Source organism: Scyliorhinus torazame, chromosome 6 (genome assembly GCF_047496885.1).
Source record: "Scyliorhinus torazame isolate Kashiwa2021f chromosome 6, sScyTor2.1, whole genome shotgun sequence".
Lineage (NCBI taxonomy): Eukaryota > Metazoa > Chordata > Chondrichthyes > Carcharhiniformes > Scyliorhinidae > Scyliorhinus > Scyliorhinus torazame.
Window position 1 is genome coordinate 20,085,243 of NC_092712.1, and position 24,284 is coordinate 20,109,526.

Sequence of the window (24,284 nt, forward strand, 5' to 3'; positions counted from 1 at the left end):
CTTTGTAAGTGGAAAATCGTGTCTCACAAATTTGATTGAGTTGTTTGAAGGGGTAACCAATAAGGTGGATGACGGCATTGCAATCGACGTTGTCTACATGGACTTTAGCAAGGCCTTTGACAAGGTACCGCATGGTAGCCCGTTGCATATGGCTAAATCTCATGGACTGCAGTGGATATCTCATGGATAGTGAAGAAGGTTATCTAGGATTGCAACAGGATCTTGATCAATTTGACCAGTGGCCAATGAATGGCAGATGAAGTTTAATTTAGGTAAATGTGAGGTGATGCATTTTGGTAGATCGAAACGGGCATGACCTACTCAATTAATGGTAGGGTGTTGAGGGCAGTTACAGAACAAAGGGGTACAGGTTCATAGCTCCTTGAAAGAGTAGTCACAGGTGGACAGGGTGGTGAAGAAGGCATTCGGCATGCTTTGTTTCATTGGACAGAACATTGAATCTATGATTCAATCTATGATTGAATATAGGGGTTGTGGTGTCTTGTTGTTGTACAAGACATTAGTAAGGCCACACTTGGAATACTGTTCTGGTCACCCGATTACAGAAAGGATATTATTGAACTATGAAGGGTGCAGAAATTATTTACCAGGATGCTACCAGGACTTGATGGTTTGAGTTATGAGGAAAGGCTGGATAGACTGGGACCTTTTTCCCTGGAGTGTAGAAGGCATTGGGGTGATCTTATAGAGGTTTGTAAAATAATGAGGGGCGAAGATAAGGTAGATAGTCAACATCTTTTCCCAAAGGTAGGGGAGTCTAAAACTAGAGGGCATAGGTTTAAGGTGAGAGGGGAGAGATACAAAAGGGTCCAGAGAGGCAATCTTTTCACACAGAGGGTGGCGAGTTTCTGGAACGAGCTGCCAGAGGCAGTAGTAGAGGCAGGTACAATTTTGTCTTTTAAAAAGCATTTATGGGTCAGATAGGTCTAGAGGTATATGGGTCAAATGTGAGCAATTGGGACTAGCTTTGTGGTAAAAACTGGACGGCATGGACAAGTTGGGCCGAAGGACCTGTTTCCATGCTGTAAACCTCTATGCTCTGTATGACTCATTGCTGGGGCTCATAAGTTACTATGTCCCCCCTCCCGCACGATTTATTTAAAAAGCACAGCAGTGGGTCGTGGAGAGTGTCGCAGGAGGCGCCGTTCGCTGAGGTAAACAGGCAGCTCACTTCTTCTCGGTTGCTGACCCACTTTGATCCTGCTAAACCGTTCTTGGTCACCTGCGCCTCTTTGCCATACGGTACGGCTCTATGTTGTCTCATTGGATGAGCGACGGTAAGGAGTGTCCAATAGCTTTCACCTCGAGGATGCTGACCATGGTTGAACGTAATTATGCTCAGATAGAGAAGGAAGATCTGGCCATGGTCTTTGCCATAAAGAAGTTCCACCAGCACGTCTATGGGTCTTGTTTCACGGTAGTTTCTTAATATAAATTTAGAGTATCCAATTAATTTTTTTCAATTAAGGGGCAAATTAGCGTGTTCAATCCACCTATCTTGCTTTTCTTTGGGTTGTGGGGGTGAAACCCACGCATAAACGGGGAGAATGTGCAAACTCCACGTGGACAGTGACCCAGGGCCGGGATCGAACCTGGGACCACGGTGCTGTGAGACTGCAGTGCTACCACTGCACCACCGTGCTGCCCTTGTTTCATAGAATTTACAGTGCAGAAGGAGGCCATTCGGATCTAACCTATCCCCGTAACCCAGCAACCCCCACTTAACCTTTTAGGACACTAAGGGCAATTTAGAATGGCCAATCCACCTAACCCGCACATCTTTGGACTGTGGGAGGAAACCGGAGCACCCGGAGGAAACCCACGCAGACACGGGGAGAACATGCAGTCTCCGCACAGATAGTGACCCAGCCGGGAATCGAACCTGGGACCCTGGAGCTGTGAAGCAATTATGCTAACCACTATGCTACCATGCTTCCCTTTCATGGTATTGACTGATCACAAGCTGCTGTTGGGTTTATTCCAAGAGAACAGGACCATCCCACCTATAACGTCGACCAGAATTCAATGATGGGCCCTCTTGTTGGCGGCATAGGAATGTGCGTTGGAGCACTGTCCCATGACATTGATTGTGAACGTTGACACATTGACCAGACTCCCGCCGCTGACAAGGCTTTTGCGCCCCCAAGCCCCCCAGAGCTGATGAGGTTGTCGCTACTATGCGCTTTATGGATACGTTGCTGCTCACGGCGGCCCGGATATGTACATGGACACAGACTGACCCCCTGTTATTCAAAGTTCATCATATCGTGTCTTTGGGGCCCACTATCGAGCCCTTCTTCAAGAACTAGAAGCTTTTACCTTAGAGATCACTGAGTTCAGCGTGGAGGATGGAATACTCCTTTGGGGGATGCGCATGGTCGTTCTGCATAAGGGGCAAGGCCCCATCTTGGCTGACCTCCATTTCGGACACCCTGGCATGTTTAAGATGAAGATGCTCTTCTGAAGTTACGTATGGTGGGCAGGGTTGAATGCGGAGCTTGAGGGGTTCGCCCAATGGTGCAAAGTGTGCCAGGAGCAGCAGAAGCTCTAACCTGCATTACCGCAGGTGATCAAAAAGCTCAGGCTCTCTTTTTGCCGCGCTGCATTCCGGAGGCACTGGTCTAAGATAATAGAACACCTTTACTAGTGTGAAGTTCGGAAATTTCATGCGGAAGAATGAAGTGCGCCACATATGCACTATCCCATTTCACCCTGCTTTGAATGGGTTGTCCAAAAGTGCAGTCCAGATATTGAAGCAAACAGACCTCGGGGCTTCTTGACACACATTTGGCATGCTTCCTTTTCTGTTGCCGCTCCACGCCACCACTGGCATGACACCAGCGGAACTTTTCATGTGATGGCGGCTTCAAACTCGCCTCAGTCTGGCATTTCCCGATTACGACAGGAGGGTACGCCGTGGACAGGAGCAGCTGCGACGTTGCCCTCTCGAGCATGCCCCACTTAGACGATTCGTACCCGGTGTCATGGTCCATCTGCTCAGCTTCGGAGAACAAGTGGGTTCTTGACACTATCATTCAGAAGACTGGGCCTGTGTCGTACCGGGTTCGTGTGAGGACCAAGAATCAAAGAGGCAACTTGATCATCTCTGCGGTAGGAGCCCTGTGATGTGCGAACTTGAGGCCGGCCCCAGCGCCATCCCACGGTGGACTTGATGCCGAGATGCAGGAGGTTGAGAATTCCCACTCTGAAATGGAGGTTCCGTCACTGGACGTTTCTGATGGGGAGTCTCTCGATGACCAACCACCAATGGTGGTAACACTGTGACATTCGGCGAGGAATTGTTGGTCGCAAGCTCGCTATACGCCACCTGGCCCTATTCCGCCAACGCTCAAGAGACAGCCAGGGGGTAAGAGTTGTAGACCTGCTCCTTTATCGAACGAGTTTTCGGACTTTGGGGGGAGGAATGTTGTAACCCACATGAGACCCACGGGGCCGAGCCAATTAGGCTCCCCATAAGTCTCATGGAGTACGAGGTTCCCTGCTGTGAGGTAGAGCCCCTTATCAGCGGGAAAGGAAATCAGAGTATCTAAACCCAACTCGAATGTGAGCTGTGCACATAGTCTTTTCTATTCTCTGTAAATAAACTTATTGTTCTCAACACTTCTCATCTGGCTGCTTCTGTAAACTCAATCGTAATGGTGCACTTTCACAGACTTCATTTGTGAATACAAAAGGAATTTATTAATAAGAAAACAACAGCCCCGTAGCTCCACGTATTCCCCTACATGTCTCCTTCCTAAGAGGACTCCACCCCCTGGGGTGATTATGCACTCTGAGTCCCAATTGGCCCCTCCAAGCCAGGTGACCCTTACTCTATTGTGTTGCCCTTAAAGGGACAAACACCACAGTGGGTGATGCATCAAACTTGAGAAGATGCAGCAAATCAAGGGATAAATTCAAGACAGGAGACCATAAAAGTAATATGGGAAATGAAAGTCATATAATAGCAGGAAGAGACAGAGATAAAACCAAATATACACCAAAATCAAGACCAGATGTTCCAAAGGAACAAAGAAGACAAAACTTAAGGCTCTGTATCTGAATGCGTGTAGCTTTCATGACAAAGTAAATTAATTGATAGTGCACATTGAAGTAAATAAATCTGCTCTGATGGTCATTAGAAAAATATGGCTGTAGGATGACAAGGATTGGTCCAGAAAGTTGAGGTGATTTGATGTTGAAGAGTAGGAGGCTAGATAAAGCTAGAAGGGTAGCACTGTTAATAAAGGATGGAATTGGTAAAATAGAGTGCTTAGGAGAACAGGATATAGAATCAGTTTGGATGGAGATGAGGAATCGTTGGGGAAAACGTCTGTAGAGGTATGCTTTACAAACTCCTTCACAGTAACCACAGTGTAGGATTTATTAAAGAAGAAGAAATATTGGGGGCTTGTGATAAAGGAATGACAATAATTCTGGTTGGTTTTAATCTACACAAACTAGAAATATCAGATTGGCAATAGTAGTCTGAATGAAGAGTTCATAGAATGCTTTTGAGATACTTTTTTAGAGTAGCACATTCTGGAACCATATAATCTACGGCATGGAGACAGGCCCTTCCGCCCAAACTGGCCAATGCCAGCCGAAAAGCCCATCGAAGCTAATCCCATTTCCCTGCATTTGGCACATATCCCTCTAAACCTTTCCTATCCATGTATCTGTCCAAATGCCTTTTAAATGTCAATGTTCCTGCCTCAAACACTTCCTCCGACAACTCATTCCACACACGTACCACCCTCTGTGTAAAAAGGTTGCTCCTCAGGTGACCCCAGGTGAAGGTAGATAGCGGCGACCACAATATGATTGAATCTTACTTTCAGTTTGAAAGGGAGAAGAGATGGTCTTAAAACTAGTATTTTAAATGTAAATAAGGGTAACATTGGCATGAAAGCTGAGCTAGGATAGAAGGCTAGAGGATAGACCAATAGAGAAGCAGTGGCAGATTTTCAAGGGAAAATTTAAGAATACTCAAAATAAATACAAGGAAAAATCTAAGGGATGGATCCACCATAACAAACTTAAGGAAAAAGCATATAACTGTGCAGCGATGAATGGCAGGTCAGATGAATGGTCAGAATAGAAAGAACAGCAGATAATGACTAAAATGTTAATCAGGAGAAGGAAAATAGAAAAAAAAAACATTCCAGCAATAGTTGTTATCAGGAGGTGGAAGTCCATTAACTCCATACATCAACTCCATACTTACAGAATGCCTTGATCCAGCAAAATTCACACACCGCCACAAGCGGTCCACAGTAGATATCTCCCTGGCCCAACACTCATCCCTGGGGCATCTCGGCAACAAGGACTCCCACGTCAGACTTCTATTCATTGACTACAGCTCTGCCTTCAACACCATAATCCCAGCCAAGCTCATACCCAAACTCCAAAGCCTAGGATTTAGCTCTTCCCTCTGCAACTAGATCTTTGACTTCTGCCCCATAGCCCACAATCAGTAAGGATAAATGATGACACCTCCTCCACGATAGTCCGCAATACCACACCCCCGCAAGGTTGCGTGGCCTCCGTATTGAGGCTTATCATGGAGCTCCCTGCTATATTGTGGAGCTCCCTACTATACTCCTTATACACACATGACTATGCAGCAAAATACGGCTCCAACTCTATCTACAAGTTTGCTGATGACCCGATCGTAGTGGATCTCAAACACCGATGAGTCAGAATACCAGAGGAAGATAGAGGACCTAGTGGCATGGTGTAGCAAGAACCAGCTCTCCCTCAACGTCAGCAAAACTAATGAGCTGGTCATTGACTTCAGGAAGCAAAGTACCATACCACGCATCAATGGTGCCGAGGTTGATATGGCTGTCAGCTTCAAATTCCTAGCTGTGCACATCGCAACAATCTGTCCTGGTCCACCCACGTCAACACTATGACCAAGAAAGCACAACAGTGCTTATACTTCCTCAGGAAACAAAGGAAATTTGGCATGTCCGCATTGACTCTGATCAACTTTTACAGATGCACCAGAGAAAGCAAAAACAGAAAATACTAGACAAGCTCAGCAGGTCTGACAGCATCTTTGACAAAGAGTCATCCAGACTTGAAACGTTAGCTCCCTTTTCTTTCCACAGATGCTGTCAGACCTGCTAAGAAGGTCCAGTATTTTCTGTTTTAGTTTCAGATTACAGCATCTGCAGTAATTTGCTTTTATTACCATAGAAAGCATCCTATCTGGCTGCATCACAGCCTGGTAAGACAACCGCTCGGCCCAAGACCGTAAGAAACTATAGAGTCATGAACATAGCGTAGTCCATCACGCAAACCCACCCCCCATCCATTAACTCCATCTACACCTCCCTCTGCCTTGGGAAAGCGGGCAGCATAATCAAAAACCCTTCCCACCCGGCTTACTCACTCTTCCAACTGCTTCCATCTGGCAGGAAATACAAAAGTCTGAGAACACGCACTAACAGGTTCAAAAACAGCTTCTACTCCGCTGTTACCAGGCTTCTGAATGACCCTCTTAAGGAATGAACTGATCTTTCTAATCATCTTCTCTACTGTATAGCACTATACTCCGTATGCGTCACCCGATGTATATCTCTATATATTTACATTCTGTATTTATCTTATGCCCTGGGGCAGCAGGGTGGTGCAATGGTTAGCACTGTCACCTCACTGCGCCGAGGTTCCAGGTTCGATCCTGGCTCTGGGTCACTGTCTGTGTGGAGTTTGAACATTCTCCCCGTGTTTGTGTGGGTTTCACCCTCACAACCCAAAGATGTGCAAGGTAGGTGGATTGACCACACTAAATTGCCCCTTAATTGGAAAAAATGAATTGGGTACTCTAAACTTAATTTAAAACAAATCTTGGGCGGGATTCTCCGATCCTGGGGCTAAGTGTTGATTCTGTCGTAAACGCCTCAGCGTTTTGCAATGGCGTCACCTGGCCCCTAGGAGCAGCGATCCTGTGCTGCACAGGGGGCCAGCACGGCACTGGAGTGCATCACGCAGCTCTAGCTGCCGATACGGGTGCCAGCAAGGCCGGCGCGGGTCCGCACATGCGCGCCATGGCCAGCGCGAGTTCGGGCATGCAAGTGGGTTGCCTTCTTGGAGAATCCCGCCCCTTATGTCCTATGTTTTCTATGTACGGAACGATCTGCCTGGACTGTACGCAGAACAATACTTTTCACTGTACTTTGGTACACAGGACAATAAATCTAAATCTAAATGGGAGTGGAATTGAGTGACATTACAATCGATAGGGAAATGGTATTGAGTAAACTGGTGGAACTGCCGGCAAACAGGTCTCTGGGCCCTGATGAGCTTCATCCTCGGTTTTAAAAGAGGTGGCTAATTAGGTAGCAGATACATTGGTATTAATTTTTCAAAATTTGTGAGATTTTGGAGAGATTCCATCAGATTTAAGAGTAGCAAATGTGACTCCTTTATTCAAGAAACGGGGAAGGCAGAAAAGAGTTAGCTTGATGTCTGTCGTGGGGAAGGTGTTAGAATCTATCATTAAGGAAGTTATAGATGGGCACTTAGAAAAACCCAAGGTAATCGGAAAGAGTCAGCATGGTTTTGTGAAAGGGAAATCAAGTTTAACCAATTTATTGGAGTTCTTAAGGGGAGCACAGGTGCCACTTCAATGATTATTGTGAAAAAAATAAAAGCTCATGTTGTAGGGTGTAACCTAGATGATTGGTTACTTGGCAGAAAACAGAGAGTATGAATAAATGGAACTTTTTTTGATTGTCAGGGTGTAATGTGTGGAGTCTCGCAGGTGTCTGTGCTGGGACCTCAACTTTTTACAATTTATATAAACTTGGATGAGGGGAGCTGAGAGCGATGGTATGGTAGCTAAATTTGCAGATGAGACAACGATTTGTAGGAAAATATTTTGTGAAGAGGACACACGGTGGTTCAGATGGATATAGATAGTCTGACTGAAAGGGCCAAACTCTGACTGCTGCAGTATAACTTGGAAAAATGGTCATGTTGTTCACTTAGGTGGAAAGAATAAAAAGGCACATTATTACTTAAATAGATTTACAAAGGAAATATATACTGGCATTGGAAACAGGCCAAAGAATGTTCACTAAATTCACTAAGTTAATCCCTGGAATAGAGAAATTTTCTTATGAGGAGAATTTGAATAGGTTGAGATTGTACTCATTGGAGTTTAGAAGAATGAGAGGCAACCTTATTAAGAAATATAGGATTCTCAGGGGTATTATGGGCCAGGGTATAGAGAACCCCAAAGTGTATCATGGAGTTCACCTGACCCACAACTTTTAATAGATTGTGGTATGGGGAGCACATGGCCCACTCTACAGGTGTGGTACAGCAGAAATGGAAAAGTATTTTTTAAAGCAAAACAATGTTTATTCTGTGAACTCAAGTTAACCTTTTTAAAACATAACAGTGAACATCTTAGCAACCATTAATTCAAATACAACCCCCAAAGAATACAACACTAAGTAATCCTGAAGCTGTCCTTTTAACATCCATAAGACTTTAAAAAAACTTTAACAGAAGCACATCAGGTTAAAGTCACTACTGAGAGTAGTTATTAGTTTTAAATCACCAAAGGATCGATTTACAGTCTTTAGATGACAGAGAGAGAGAGACTAATAGACCTCCTGGCTGTGACTGCAGCTATCCAGCTCTGAAAACGAAACTAAAACACACCCTGCAGCAAACAGCCTAAAACGAAAGTAAAAATCTGACAGACAGCCCAGCTCCACCCACACTCTGACATTACTGATAAAAACCCATTTCTTAAAGGTACATTTCTTAAACACCCATTTCTTAAAGGTACTCTCACATGACACCTCCCCCCAAGAAAAAAAAACCCATTAACTTCAAGATGGTTTAATTTTTCACCTTTTCACTATCCTTCAAGAAATGCACACAGTAAATATGCATTTTTGTTTCAAAAAACGCAACACGCGAACAAACAGTTACAATAATATAGTCCATTTTTGTCCTTGTTCCTCCAACTGAACCTGCTTCCATTCATCACATTCGTGACAAAGCATTGGCTATCACGTTTTCTCGCCCTGACACATGTACTATTTCTAAATGAAATGGCTGTAACAATAAACTCCATCGAAACAGCCTTGCATTGTTATTCCAGAATCGCTCCAATAACGTCAACGGATTATGATCAGTCTATATAATGGTGTCAGACGGATTGCTGGTCACATAAAATGCTGGTTTCATATAATTTGGGATGGCTAACACAGGAGCAGTGGTCAACACAGCCTTCAGGCCATCAAATGCCTGTTGACACTCCGCTGTCCACTGGAATTTGTTATGCTTCTTGAGCTAGTCCGGCAGTGGAGCGACCACACTGCAAAAATGCGGTACAAATTTCCGGTAAAATCCACTCATACCAAGAAATCGCCTTATTTCCCATCATGTTGAGGGTATCGGAAACTCCCCAATAACTTTTGTTTTCACATCCCGTGGGACCACTCAGCCCAGTCCGATTGTATGGCCAAGGAAAGTGACTTGGGCTTTTCCAAATTCACTTTTGGCTAGGTTTATCACCAAACCCGCCTCCTGAAGCCGATCGAATAACTCCATCAGATGTTTAAAATGTTATTTCCATGTCTGGCTGAAAATGACCAGATCGTCGATGTATATCGCACAATCCTGAAACGACTTTGTTAGTTAACCGTTGAAATGTGGCTGGGGCGTTTTTCATGCCAAATGGCATAACTTTGAATTGATATATACCATCTGGAGTCACAAAGGTTGAAATCTCCTTCGCCCTTTCGGATAAAGGTACCTGCCAGTAACCTTTAAGTAAATCCAGTTTGGAAATAAAAGCTGGTTGTCCCACTTTCTCAATGCAATCCTCCAAACGTGTGATAGGATAAGAGTCCGTTCTTGTAACTGCATTAACCTTTCTATAGTCCACACACAACCGTTGGGCACTGTCTGGTTTAGGTACCATCACTATAGGTGAGCTCCATTGGCTGCAACCCACTTCAATTATGCCGTTTTTAAGCATTCTCTCAATCTCTTTGTTAACCTGTGCCAATCTTAAAGGGCTAAGTCTATATGGATGTTGTTTGATTGGAACAGCATTTCCCACATCTACATCATGTACAGCCATTTTAATACTTCCCAATTTATCTCTACAAACTTGTCCATGTGATATCAATAACTTTTTCAGATCAGTTTGTTTTTCCTCTGGAAGGTAACTCAACAATTCATCCCAATTTTTAAGAACATCCTCATTTTCCAATTTAATTTGAGGTATGTCAAATTCACAGTCATCTGGATTTGGTTCGTCACTTTGAGTTAGAATCATTAAAACCTCCGTTTACTCTCCTTCCCTTTCAAAGTACCTTTTAAGGATATTCACATGACACACTTGGTGAGTCTTCCTTCTATCTGGTGTTTTTACCACATAATTCACCTCACTTAATTTCCTTTCAATCTGATACGGTCCACAAAACCTAGCTTTTAAATGTTCACCTACCACTGGTAACAACACTAAAACTTTATCTCCACTGGCAAAACTACGAACTTTGGATTTCTTGTCTGCTACCCGTTTCATCACATTTTGTGCAACTTTTAAATGTTGTCTAGCCAATTCACCTGCTCTATTTAATCATTCCCTAAAATTTGACATGTAATCCAATAGTGTAATTTCCGATTTCTCACCCACCAATTTTTCCTGAATCAATTTAAGTGGTCCTCTTACCTCATGACAAAAATTAGTTCAAATGGACTGAATTTGGTTGACTCATTAGATGCATCCCTAATTGCAAACAGTACGAATGGAATTCCTTTATCCCAATCCTCTGGATAATCTTGACAATGCGCCCTCAACATTGTCTTTAATGTCTGATGCCACCATTCTAACGCTCCCTGCGATTTTGGATGGTACGCAGTTGATTTAAATTGTTTTATTCCTAAGCTATCCATAACTTCTTTCAATAACCTTGAGGTGGAATTTGATCCTTGATCCGATTGTACTTCTGTGGGTAGTCCATATCTAGTAAAGAATTCAAGTAATCCCTCCACAATCTTTTTAGCTGTAATACGTACTGGAATGGCCTCTGGAAACCTAGTAGACGCATCCATTATTTTCAAAAGATATTGATTCCCACTTTTCATTTTAGGAACCGGTCCTGCGCAATCAATTAGGACCCTTGTACAAGGTTCCTCAAATGCTGGAATGGTATACCCTACCGGCAATACTACTTGATGAACTTCTGCCCACTTTTCATCCGCCTGCATATGTAAAGGTCTCCATTTTCTCATCAAGACATTACTTTTACGGTAATAACACTCTGGTATACACGCAGATTCCTCTTCCGTGTATGCTTTCTGATACATCTGTTTTATTTCTATGTCTTTTTGTTGTAACTCCGCCAATTTTGTTGAACTAAAAATATCCATCTCATCCTCCACCTGTTCTTGTCCTTTTCCAACCATCTGATCAAAAATCGTTTCTGATAATTGCACTTCAACTTCATCTTCACTCTTTGATTTCTCCTCTTGTCTTAACCTGTAACTTAGCGACCTTTTTACTACACAATCCGGAAAAATCCCAGGATATTTGTCCTTCAACACTTCAGTTGTCTGATTTTCCACTGGCTTATCCACCACAGTAGGCATCACTCCCACCTGCGATCCAGCTATATCATTACCCAAGATAAACTGTATTCCTGGACAAGATAGTTTCCCTATAGTTTCCCTATTATTCCTACTACCACTTCACCACTCTTCACTGGACTTCAATCTTGCCTTATATAATGGAACACTACTCCTCTCACCCTGAATTCCACATATTACCACCTTTTCTGGCAATATTCTTCCCAAACTACATAACTCCTCATCTCTTGCCATTAAAGATTGACTAGCTCCCGTATCTCTTAAAATTGTGACTTCTTTACCTTCTCCTCCTGATACACATGCATAAACTTTACCCACCCAAGTAAATTCTTTAAAGAGATCTGGCACCTTCTTATCAATCACCTCTTGATCAGGCTGTACAATCTTTTGCACCTCCTTCGCTTCACTTGGGCTTTCCTTCACCACTTTAACAAACCCCACTGTCTTATCCTGTTTTACCACATCAGCCTTCCCAGTGCCTTTCTTCAACCACCAACACTGTGACTTTACATAGCCTTGTTTATTACAGTGAAAACATTTGAAACTTTTCATGTCTCTTCCACCATCCTGGATTTCTTTTTTAATCTGAGGTACACTCTCATTATCTCCCATCAGATCACCTTTACCTTTACCACTTGAGTATTTCTCATGTCCCCAGTTTCTATCCCTCACCGGCTGAAACTGATGTCGGAAACAAGCTTTGATTTATGAACTAATTCATAATCATCTGCCATTTCTGCTGCTAACCTCGCAGTTTTAACCCTTTGCTCTTCCACATGAGTTCTCACTACATCAGGAATTGCATTTTTAAACTCCTCCAAAAGTATAATTTCTCTGAGAGCTTCATACGTTTGGTCTGTTTTCAAAGTCCTTATCCACCTATCAAAATTACTCTGTTTGAGCCTTTCAAGCTCCATGTATGTTTGACCAAATTCTTTTCTTAAATTTCTAAACCTTTGTCTGTACGCTTCTGGCACTAGCTCATATGCACTTAAGATGGATTTCTTCACCTCCTCATATGTTCCAGATACCTCCTCCGGTAGTGATGCAAACACTTCACTAGCTCTACCTACCAGCTTTGTTTGAATCAGTAATACCCACATATCCTGTGGCCATTTCATTTGTTTAGCTACCTTCTCCAATTAAACGAAAAAGGCTTCCACTTCCTTCTCGTCAAACCTTGGCAATGCTTGGACATATTTAAATAGATTCCCACCAAGCCTTCGATTGGGACGCTCTTTCTCACTATCCTCATCACTATCATCCAACTGTACGTTTCCCCTTACGTCTGCCAATTTTAACTGACTTTCATGTTTCATGGCCATTTTCTGAAGTTCAAACTCCCTCTCTTTATCTTTTTTCCTGCTCTGTCTCTCCCTTTCTTTTTGTTCTGTTCGTGCTATTCTTTCTTTTCTCCTTTCTTCTCTCTCCTATTCTTTTTCCTCTCTCTCATTCTCTTTCTTTTTCCGCTCTCTTTCGTATTCAAGCCGCTTTAATTCTTTCTCATGTTCCATTTATTCAATTTGCAACTGAATGTTTGCCATTTCCAATGAGTCAAACGGTATCTCAGGCAACTTTAAATGCTTAACCACCGCCATAATTACCTCATCTTTTCGCATTTTGTCAGGTAATGTTAACTGCAATGTTTTTGCCAAATCTAACAGTCTGCTTTTCGTCTCTGTCGGTAAGGTACTGCGTGTGACATTCTCCACCTCCAAAACCTTCTGCGCCTCTGAAAGAGCCATTATCTGGCAATGCTTGGAAATATTTAAATAGATTCCCACCAAGCCTTCGACTATGACACGCTTTCTCAGTATACTCATCACTATCCTCCAACTGTACGTTTCCCTTTATGTCTGCCAATTTTAACTGACTGTTATGTTTCATAGCCATTTTCTGAAGTTCAAACTCGCTCTCTTTTTCCCTTTCCTCTCTATCTCTTTCTTTTTGTTCAGCTAGGGCTATTCTTTCTTTGTTTCTTTCATCTCTTTCCTTTTCTTTTTCCCTGATCTGTATCTCCCTTTCTCTTTCTTTTTGTCTCATTGCATATTCAAGCTGCTTTTATTCTTTTTCATGTTCAAGTTGCTTAATCTGCAACTGGATCTTTGCCATTTCTAATGAGTCAGACTGTGTCTCAGGCAATTTTAAATGCTTAGCCACCGCCATAATTACCTCATCTTTTCGCATTTGGTCAGGTAATATTAACTGCAATGTTTTTGCCAAATCTAACAGTCTGCTTTTAGTGTCTGCCTGTACTGGGTGTGACCGTCTCCACCCTCAAAAACTTCAGTGCCTCAGAAAGAGCCATTGTCCACAACACACTCCCTACTTAAACTAAAATACCACACCTGAAAAGCACCCACAATATGCTCACCCCTCACTGTCTTTAAATTCACTAAGCCAATCCAATAGATAAGACTTTTATCCCGGACGATCCCCCAATTTGTTATGGGCCAGGGTTTTAGAGAACCCCAAAGTGTATCATGGAGTTCACCTGATCCACAACTTTTAATAGATTGTGGTATGGGGAGCACATGGCCCACTCTACAGGTGTGGTACAGCAGAAATGGAAAAGTATTTTTTAAAGCGAAACAATGTTTATTCTATGAACTTAAGTTAACCTTTTTAAAACATAACAGTGAACAAATAGCAACCATTAATTCAAATACAACCCCCAAAGAATACAACACTAAGTAATCCTTAAGCTGTCCTTTTAACATCCATAAGACTTTAAATAAAGCTTTTAACAGAAGCACATCAGGTTAAAGTCACTACTGAGAGTAGTTATTAGTTTTAAATCACCAAGGATCAATTTACAGTCTTTAGATTACAGAGAGAGAGACTACTCCACCTTCTGGCTGTGACTGCAGCTATCCAGCTCTGAAAAGGAAACTAAAACACATCATGTCGCAAACAACCTAAAACAAAAGTAAAAAGCTGACAGTGAGCCCAGCTCTACCCACATTCTGACATCACTGATAAACACCCATTTCTTAAAGGTACATTTCTTAAACACCCATTTCTTAAAGGTATTCTCACATGACAGGGGGTTTGACAGGGCAAATGGTGAGAGATAGTTTCCTCTTGTGGGAGAGTCTAGGACTAGTGGGCAAAATCTCAGAGTAAGGAGTCACCCATTTGAGACTGAGATGAGAAGGAATTTCTTCTCTCAAAGGGGGTGAATCTGTGCAAATCTTTACCGCAGAGAGCTGCAGAGGCTGGGTCATTAAGTATGTTCAAGGCTGAGATAGGCAAATTATTAATCATTAAGCAAATCTAGGATAATGAGGATAAGACAGGAAAGTAGAGTTGAGGATTATCATATTAGATCAGTGATGATCTCATTGAATGGCGGTGCAGACTCGATGGGCCAAGCGGACTACCTTTTCTCCCACATCTTGTGATCTTAGAGAACAGCTACAGAATTCTGAGGTGCCGAGGGATCTGCATGTTCTAGTGCATGGCTCACAAAACCTTAGTATGCAGCTGATGTAAGTAATGAATAGGATGAGCTGAAATGTTTTATCATTTCTAAACAATTATGAATACAAGCATAAACATACACAACTGCTTCTGAACTGAACTATCTACTAAAACTGGAAGTCCCGTTTTATTATTTTCAAAAGAGAAATATACCAGGGACCCCCACTTCCAGCACCCTCTACTGGTAGGTTTTTATATAGCACTTTTTAACTAAAATGTCCTTTTCCAAAAACATAAACTTTAGACACAAACATCACAACTCCTGCCCCTTTAGCTGGGAAAAAAATAGTCAGGTGGTTTGCAGATTTACTTTGGTCTGGAGAGGAGTGTTGCCTGAGGTATCTCCGTTTGTTTGCGTTCAAATGGAAAGTTCTTCAGTTCCGCTTGTTCCTGTTCAGTTCAACAGTTGCTGCTACAGGTGCTACAGGTTTGTCAGTTGAAGAAAGGTGGGTTTCACTAACTGGTGTAGGCGTTTACCAGAAATCATCTGCTGTGCCTGAAGATACCTGGAAATTTAGTCTTTGGATTTAGAACAAATAACAAAGAAAAGTACAGCACAGGAACAGGCACTTCGGCCCTCCAAGCCTGCGCCGACCATGCTGCCCGTCTAAACTAAAATTTTCTACACTTCTGGGGTCCGTATCCCTCTATTCCCATCATATTCATGTATTTGTCAAAACGCTCCTTAAACGTCACTATCGTCCCTGCTTCCACCACCTCCTCCAGCAGCGAGTTCTAGGCACCCACTACCCTCTGTGTAAAAAACTTGCTTCGTACATCTCCTCTTAACCTTGCCCCTCGCACCTTACACCTATGCCCCCTAGTAATTAACCCCTCTACCCCAGGAAAACGTTTCTCTAATTAGCTTCTCTAATTTTCATAGAATTTCCGTAGAGTCCCGACAATGCAGAAGGAGTCTATTCAGCCCATTGAGTCTGCATGACCCTTCCAAAGGCCACCCTATCTAGAGCAATTCCCCGCCCTATTCCTGAAACCCCACCCACGGTCTCCCCGTGTCTGCGTGGGTCTCCTCCGGGTGCTCCGGATTCCTTCCAAAGTCCAAAGAGTGCCCCTATAAGGGGTTAGGCCTAAGTTAGGGTGCTCTTTCAGAGGATCGGTGCAAACTCTATGTGCATCCTTCTGCATATTGTAGGGACTCTATGATTCTATGATTCTAAGGGGAATTTAGCATGGCCAATCCACCTAACCTGCACATCTTTGGACTAATCTGATCAGTATATCTCTTCCTACGTTTTGTGAGGGCCACGAAGAATCCAGCACGAGTTTCAAGGATACAAAGAAATAACATTTATTTACAATAACGTATATATACACAACAGCAGCAACCTCACTTGCTGCTTACTCCTTCCTGCTGGTTCCAAACTGGCCAGCTTTATTTATACAGGGAGTCTGCTAATGGTTTCTCCGCCTCCCTCATTGGGGAAGCTCATACTCACACAGGATTGTGGGATTGTCATTAGTCCCCAGCCAATGGTAAGCAGGCAGGTTATAACATCCCTCCCCCCCAAAGTCCAAGGAATCCAAACAAACAAAGACAAACAAAGAAATGTACAGCACAGGAACAGGCCCTTCGGCCCTCCAAGCCCGTGCCGACCATACTGCCCGACTAAACTACAATCTTCTACACTTCCTGGGTCCGTATCCTTCTATTCCCATCCTATTCATATATTTGTCAAGATGCCCCTTAAATGTCCCTATCGTCCCTGCTTCCACTACCTCCTCCGGTAGTGAGTTCCAGGCACCCACTACCCTCTGCGTAAAAAACTTGCCTCATACATCTACTCTAAACCTTGCCCCCTCACCTTAAACCTATGCCCCCTAGTAATTGACCCCTCTACCCTGGGGAAAAGCCTCTGACTATCCACTCTGTCTATGCCCCTCATAATTTTGTATACCTCTATCAGGTCGCCCCTCAACCTCCTTCGTTCCAGTGAGAACAAACCGAGTTTATTCAATCGCTCCTCACAGCTTATGCCCTCCATACCAGGCAACATTCTGGTAAATCTCTTCTGCACCCTCTCTGAAGCCTCCACATCCTTCTGGTAGTGTGGCGACCAGAATTGAACACTATACTCCAAGTGTGGCCTAACTAAGGTTCTATACAGCTGCAACATGACTTGCCAATTCTTATACTCAATGCCCCGGCCAATGAAGGCAAGCATGCCGTATGCCTTCTTGACTACCTTCTCCACCTGTGTTGCCCCTTTCAATGACCTGTGGACCTGTACTCCTAGATCTCTTTGACTTTCAATACTCTTGAGGGTTCTACCATTCACTGTATATTCCCTACCTTCATTAGCCCTTCCAAAATGCATTACCTCACATTTGTCCGGATTAAACTCCATCTGCCATCTCTCCGCCCAAGTCTCCAGATAATCTAAATCCTGCTGTATCCTCAGACAGTCCTCATCGCTATCCGCAATTCCATCAACCTTTGTGTCGTCTGCAAACTTACTAATCAGACCAGTTACATTTTCCTCCATATCATTTATATATACTACAAAGAGCAAAGGTCCCAGCACTGATCCCTGTGGAACACCACTGGTCACAGCCCTCCAATTAGAAAAGCATCCCTCCATTGCTACCCTCTGCCTTCTATGGCCTAGCCAGTTCTGTATCCACCTTGCCAGTTCACCCCTGATCCTGTGTGACTTCACCTTTTGTACTAGTCTACCATGAGGGACCTTGTCAAAGGCCTTACTGAAGGCCTTACTCCATATAGACAACATCTACTGCCCTACCTGCATCAATCATCTTAGTGACCTCCTCGAAAAACTCTATCAAGTTAGTGAGACACGACCTCCCCTTCACAAAACCGTGCTGCCTCTCACTAATACGTCCGTTTGCTTCCAAATCCACCGAAGATCCTGGCGAAGGACGGCGTCGGACTCGTTTTGCCGCAGACCGGACACCATTTGCATGAGGCGCTGGATCAGGCGGTGTGTAACGAGACGGAGACCGGCGCTTCCGTGATGAACGGCGTAACGGTTGTACATCCACGGCCCGTGGGCCCGAGGATTCCCCCTCTGATGCGTCCTGTGTCTCCATCTCGGAGTCAGAGTTTGCTGCCTCTGTCATCTCGGCGTCTCTATCTCCACGCGGTTCTGTAACGACCTGCACAGGCTTTGAGTGAGGCACCAGAAGAAGATTGTGAGGACTACTTTCCATTGTCTCTGGTCTCTGCGGCTGTCGAAATGAGCTCCGGCGACGGGGAATCTTTGGAAGGGATAGTCTTCTGGACCGAACGTGGTCTACATGTTTGCGCTGGAGAAGACACTGGACTTGCACCTGGTAAGATATAGGGCCCGTTTGGCGAAAGATTACGGCAGGGACCCATGGGCACCACCAGCAAAATTGCGAACGAACACTGGGTCACCGGGCGCAAACTGCCGAATCGGCCGATGCCGAGAAAAACCCTGTCCCTACCGTTCTTGTGTGCGGAGTACTTTTGCGCCAATGTCCGGGGAACCATACTAAGGCGGGTGGGAAGTCTCCGGCCCATTACGAGTTCTGCGGGAGCTACCCCAGTCACCGCATGGGGGGTGGTCCTATACGTAAACAAAAAGCGAGCCAGTCTCGTGTCCATTGACCCGTAAGATTGCTTCTTTAGGCCTCGTTTGAATGTCTGCACTGCGCGCTCCGCCAACCCATTTGAAGCCGGGTGGTAAGGGGCAGTGCGGATATGGCGTATGACATTCATCTTCATGTACCTCGCAAACTCCTCACTGGTGAATGGAGTGCCGTTATCCGTGAGCAGCACCTCGGGGAGGCCATGTGTACTAAAAGACAAACGCATCTTCTCAATTGTTGCGCAGGACGTTGTGCTTAGCATCTTATGCACCTCTAACCATTTATACTGGGCGTCGATTAATAAATGGAACATGGATCCTTGAAAAGGGCCGGCGAAATCTGCATGCAAGCGCGCCCAAGGCCGCCCTGGCCATTCCCAGTGATGTAGGGGCGCGGCCGGCGGAAGCTTCTGATGCTCCTGGCAAATGGAGCAGTTTTGGCCCACCTTCTCAATGCCGGCGTCGAGGCCTGGCCACCAAACATAACTCCGGGACTCCGGGCCAACATTTTCATTTTGGTCACACCTGGATGCCCATTGTGCAAGTCTCTCAGTATCAGCTCCTGGTCTTTTTCCGGGACAATCACACACGTCCCCCATAAGAGGATGCAGTCTTCCATGCTGAATTCTGACAGCTTGGAGGAAAAAGCCCGCAACTCGCCTGGGAGCTGTCTATGCTGCCCACCATACTGGACTATGTGCCGAACCTTTGACAGGACTGGCTCCGTCTGGGTCCACTCACGGATCTGTGATGCCATGACAGGCAACGTGTCCATAAAATTTAGGGTTGCAACCACCTCACCGGTTGTGGGGATCGACATGGGGCCGGTCGATAAAGGCAATCGGCTCAGTGCGTCGGCATTCGCTATCTGCATTCCTGGTTTGTGCTCCAGAGAATACTCGTATGCAGCGAGCAACAAAGCCCAGCGCTGGATCCGTGCGGAAGCAATGGGCGGTATTGGCTTATCCTCTCTGAAAAGTCCCAGCAGAGGCTTATGATCAGTCACGATAGTGAAGTGTCGGCCATACACGTACTGGTGGAAACGTTTCACCGCAAAGACCACTCCAGGCCCTCTTTCTCGATCTGCGCGTACTTTTTTTCCGCTGCAGTCAATGTGCGGGAGGCGAAAGCTATCGGCCGCTCGGCCCCGTTCTCCATCTTGTGGGACAGGACGGCCCCAATACCATACGGGGATGCATCAAGGCAGGCCAGCAGCACGGTTCAATTCCCGTACCAGCCTCCCTGAATAGGCGCCGGAATGTGGCGACTAGGGGCTTTTCACAGTAACTTCATTGAAGCCTACTTGTGACAATAAGCGATTTTCATTTTAATTTCACATGTGACGAGCAAAGGCTTTCCAGGATCATCGCGGGTTAGTAACCCAGACAACGACAATAGTTGCGTTACCCGCCGGAAAGCGGTTTCTTGCGGCTGACCCCAAACCCAGGTGTGATTTTTTTTTAGCAAAAGATGCAACGGGGCCAGCGTAGTTGCCAGATTGGGGAGGAACTTCCCGTAATAGTTTATGAGGCAGAGAAAAGAAGAAGATGCGAAATGTCAGTCGGGGCGGAGGCCTGTTGAATCGCGCGCACCTTCTCTGCGACGGGGTGCAAACCTTCGCGGTCCAACCGATATCCCAGGTAGACTACTTCCTTCGCCTGAAAGACGCACTTTGTGCGACGTAAACTGATTCCAGCCTCCGAAAAGCCTCTAAGGACAGCCTCCAGATTTTCCAAATGTTCCTGCTCCGACGTCCCTGTGATCAAAACGTCATCTAAGTAGACAGCGACATGCGGTAAACCTCTCAAAATGCCCTCCATAACGCGTTGAAAAATTGCGCAGGCAGAGGATACTCCAAAGGGCAAACGTGTATATCGCCGCACAAGCGAACTGTGGCATCTGGCTTCATTACAGGTACAATTGGTGCTGCCCAGTCAGCGAAACGGACGGGCCTGATAATACCCAAAGTTTCCAAACGAGTGAGCTCCCCTTCTACCTTCTCAAGCAAGGCGTAAGGCACCGTGCGCGCCCAGAAATAGCGCAACGTGGCTCCTGGTTCGACTTGGATATGGGCTACGCACCCTTTTATTTTCCCCAAACCGGGCTGGAATATATCTGGGTATCGTCCTAGCACCTCAGTCAACCCTCCAGAAACTGTTTGGAGGATGTGCTGCCACTGCAAGCGCAAATGGCGCAACCAGTCCCAACCCAACAGGCTGGGCCCATGGCCGCGCACCACGATAAGTGGGAGACGCCCCTCCCGGCGTCCATAAACAACAGGGGTCATCGTAGTTCCTGCAATGTCCAATGGTTTCCCCGTGTAGGTGGCCAACCTGGCCTGTGTGTCGGTTAATGTAAGGGTCTGTATACCCTGCTTGATGCGGTCGAATGTCCTCTGGGCGATCACGGAGACCGCTGCGCCACTGTCCAACTCCATCTCAAGAGGGTGACCATTGACCCGTACTGTCACCTTAATGGGGGCCACACGGGGAGCTGCCACACAATGCAGCTGCAGGCAGTCGTCCTCCGTCTCCACATCCTCAGGAGTAGTTGCTGCAGGTTCGTCCACATGGAAGGTATGGCCCCTGGGCTGGTCCCAGTTTCGGTCGGAGCGACGGTGCCTCTGGCGCCCCCAAGACCGGCGTCCGCGACGGGGTCGACGCCTACAAGTCTGACACGGACATGGCTCCTCATCCATTGGTTCTGGAGAAGGCTCCCTTCGGGGATGAATGTCCGACGGCCACTGGCGTCGATCTGGACATTGTCTCGCCCAAGGTACCGCAGGAGTGCGGGGGGACGTTTTCGGACGGAAGGGGTTGCGCCCCAAGGCATGCACTTCCATTCCCTGTATCTCCTGCACTCCTCGTTCTGCGCTCTCTCGGGACAATACTATTTGAATGGCCTGTTGAAAAGTCAATGTTGGCTGAGCTAACAACTTTCTCTGGGGGGGCGCATTGTTAATACCACAAACCAAACGGTCGCGTAACATTTCTGACAAGATCTCACCATAGTCACAGTACTCCATAATCCTGCGTAGCCTGGATAGAAAGTCGGCAAGGGATTCTCCTGGGGTCCTCTCAGCGGTATTAAACCGGTAACGTTGGACTATTGTGGACGGGGTTGGATTAAAATGCTGGCCCACTAAATTCACAAATTCATCAAACGTTTTGGTGTCCGGTGCAGCTGGGTACGTAAGGCTCCTAATCACCCCAAACGTATGCGGGCCGCAGGCGGTGAGCAATATGACCACCTGGCGCTCGATTTCGGTGATATTGTTTGCCCGGAAATAGTAACACATCCGCTGTGCATACTGGTTCCAGCTTTCTAGTGCAGCATCAAAAACATCCCAACGTCCGTACAGATGGTGTAATAGAAAGCAACTTCCAACCTGTATCCAACAAAAATCCAGGGAGGTGGCTTCAGCAGTGTAGACAGCTATTCACTTTAAACGTCGTCGCCAGTTTTGTGAGGGCCATGAATAATCCAGCACGAGTTTCAAGGATACAAAGAAATAACATTTATTTACAATAACATATATATATATAACAGCAGCAGCAACTTTGCTTGCTGCTCACTCCTTCCTGCTGGTTCCAAACTGGCCAGCTTTATTTATAGAGGGAGTCTGCTAATGATTTCTCCGCACCCCCTCATTGGGGAAGCTCATACTCCCACAGGATTGTGGGATTGTCATTAGTCCCCAGCCAATGGTAAGCAGGCAGGTTATAACACCAATGCACAGTGCTATAACTTGCACAATACCTATGGGGTTGGTGCAGTCTCCCCATGGGTCTCGCCGAATATGAGCCTCCACCGCTAAGGGTACAGGGAGCCCTAGATCTTTCATGGTTAAGTAAAACGTCAACCAGGTATGGGCCTGACAGGACAGACCTGGCTGGGATCTGACATATATTGTAAATGTAAGTGCAGTGCAACAAACCAACTTTTTACTAACTCGGTACGGATTCATTTGTGGCCTACAAAATTGTTGACGAGGGTACAGCTGGATACTGTCGACACTGCTACACCATTGGGTGAACCACCTCCTTTAACTCTGCTGGACTAAGGTTGGAATTTTTTTTTGAATATGTCTTTTTTTTGCAAGATTGGACGTGTTCGACACATGTTTAGAGGATTGGATGCAGTACACAGAACGCATGCGTTACTTTTTCCTGGCGAACAATATCACAGAGAATGACTGGCTGCTGTGGTGCACATACATATGGAATGATAAAAAGCCGTACATATTCTGCCGCATCGGACACTAAAACATTTGAACAATTGATAACCCTAGTGGCGCAAGATTTTAACCCTAAACCGTCTGAAATAGTGCAGAGATACCATTTCAATATGGCAGAAAGGACCTCTGGAGAGTCCGTCACCGTGTTTTTGTAAAGCCGAATTGTTTGTTTGTTTTTGTTTGTTTGTTTATTGTCACGTGTGCCGAGGTACAGTGAAAAGTATTTTTCTGCGAGCGGCTCAAACAGATCATTAAGTACATGAAAAGAAAATAATATAAAAATAAAATACATAATAGGCAAATCAAGGTACACAATGTAAATACATAGACACCGGCATCGGGTGAAGCATACAGAAGTGTAGTATTAATCAGGTCAGTCCATAAGAGGGCCATTTAGGAGTCTGGTAACAGCAGGGAAGAAGCTGTTTTTGAATCTGTTCTCTGACTTTTGTATCTCCTGCCCAATGGAAGAAGTTGGAAGAGTGAGTAAGCCGGGTGGGAGGGGTCTTTGATTATGCTGCCCGCTTTCCCCAGGCAGCGGGAGGTGTAGATGGAGTCAATGGATGGGAGGCAGGTTTGTGTGATGGACTGGGCGGTGTTCACGACTCTCTGAAGATTCTTGCGGTCCTGGGCCGAGCAGTTGCCATACCAGGCTGTGATGCAGCCAGATAGGATGCTTTCTATGGTGCATCTGTTAAAGTTGGTAAGATTTAATGTGGACATGCCGAATTTCCTTAGTTTCGTGAGGAAGTATAGGCGCTGTTGTGCTTTCTTGGTGGTAGCTTCGACGTGGGTGGACCAAGACAGATTTTTGGTGATGTGCACCCCTAGGAATTTGAAGTTGTCAACCATCTCCACCTTGGCCCCGTTGATGCAGACAGAGGTGTGCACAGTACTTTGCTTCCTGAAGTCAATGACCAGCTCTTTAAAATTCTGTGGATATGGTACTTCTCTTTCAGAAATGCTGTACAACCGTTTGGTCTGCGGCGTAGATAATATAGCTACTCAAAGGAAATTGCTAGCAGAGCCGCCCCTGGACCTTCAGCAGGCCGTAAAAAGTTTGCTTTCTCGTGAAAGCACTCAGAAAGAAGTGCAGGGGATCCAGTGGATAGAGGTAAACACCCTGAGATGTTCCCCCTCCCGGTGAGCGCTACTCCCTCGCACACCCCGCAGGAGTAATACTCCAGCCTGGACTGAGTACCATAGGGGCCAGATCTGTTGGTCAAGGACCGAGAGTCATCTCAATGGAATACCTTCCTGGAATCTATAGAGTGACAGTCAGGACGTTGTGGGACATGTGGTCGTAGGGGACTAAGAGCACGCAAGAC